Raw genomic sequence first — 1,303 nt, forward strand, 5'->3', positions numbered from 1 at the left:
GCAAGTGCATTTTATTCAACCGCTGTTAGTAGATGTGGGGGATAGGTTTGAAATGCATGAATACCTGTTTGTTCCTAATTGTGATTGTAATTTACTGGGAAAGGATTTGATGGCTAAAGTGGGAACGCAAATTAGTATTGTGAAAATGATACAGACGCTAATGCTGTGGTAACTTTGTGTAAAATGTCTGAGAAGGCTTATGCTGAAATAAACCCAGAAGTGTGGGCACTCCAGGGAAATACGGAAAATTAGATATGGAGCCTCTCCAAATTACTTTGAAGCAACCAGGACAAGTGGTGTCTAAAAAGCAATACCCTCTTTCAAGGGAGGGAAAGAAGGGGTTTACAGCCTGTCATTGAGTCCCCGCTAAAGGCAGGTCTTTTGGAGCCAGGGATGTCTCCCTATAACACTCCTATCCTGCTGGTTAAGAAACCAGATGGAACCTACAGAATGGTGCAGGATTTAAGAATAATAAATGGAATTGTCAGACCAAGGCATTCCACAGTTCCAGATCCCTATACCATCCTGAATCAGATCCCTTCTTCACATCAGTATTATTCAGTACTAGATTTGAAGGATGCTTTCTGGGTGTGACCAATTACAGAGGACAGTAAACAGTATTTTGCCTTTGAGTGGGAACAGGAGGAAAAAGAGAAAATGGTAAAACAACAATTGACCTGGACAGTCCTCCCGCAGGGATGTAGAGAGTCACCGGTTTTGTTTGGGCAAGCCTCTTCTTAGGTTTTGTAATTAACATCTGCTGTCTGAACTAACATTTGCTGTCTCCCAATAGTTAACTGTGCTTACATGAGTTAGCTATTGACTGCCCTTACTCAGGGGCCCTGGCAAATGGGATGATGATCCCAAAATATCTCAGAAGAATCCCTTGGAAGAATGTGGAGTTGGTTTACACATTCTCCCAGAGGTAATTAAGGACATAGATGCCCAGAAGGGGCAATAATGGGAGTCGAGAAGGGGTCTCGACAATCCATGCCCGAGAGGACAATAAGGGAAAGTCAAGAAGGGGTCTCGACAATCCATGCCTAGAGGGGGAAATAAGTGGAGTCGAGAAGGAGTCTTGACAAGAGGAGATGGACAAGTAGGGTTAATATGGTTGAGGCAATGCTGCAGCTCTCTTTGTGAAGATGCCTTTCAAGGCAAAGAGCAGCAGGACCAGGCGCGGAGCTGCGGGACTGGGAGCACGGGCTGGGGGCCTGTGGGGGCTGTGGGGCAGCCGGGACTCAGCTCTAGGCAGTGCCTGACCCTGCCACTCCCGGGCAGGGGCGGGCGTGGGCCCCCGGCC

Source organism: Corvus brachyrhynchos, unplaced genomic scaffold (genome assembly GCF_000691975.1).
Source record: "Corvus brachyrhynchos isolate BGI_N302 unplaced genomic scaffold, ASM69197v1 scaffold388, whole genome shotgun sequence".
In the NCBI taxonomy this organism is placed as follows: domain Eukaryota; kingdom Metazoa; phylum Chordata; class Aves; order Passeriformes; family Corvidae; genus Corvus; species Corvus brachyrhynchos.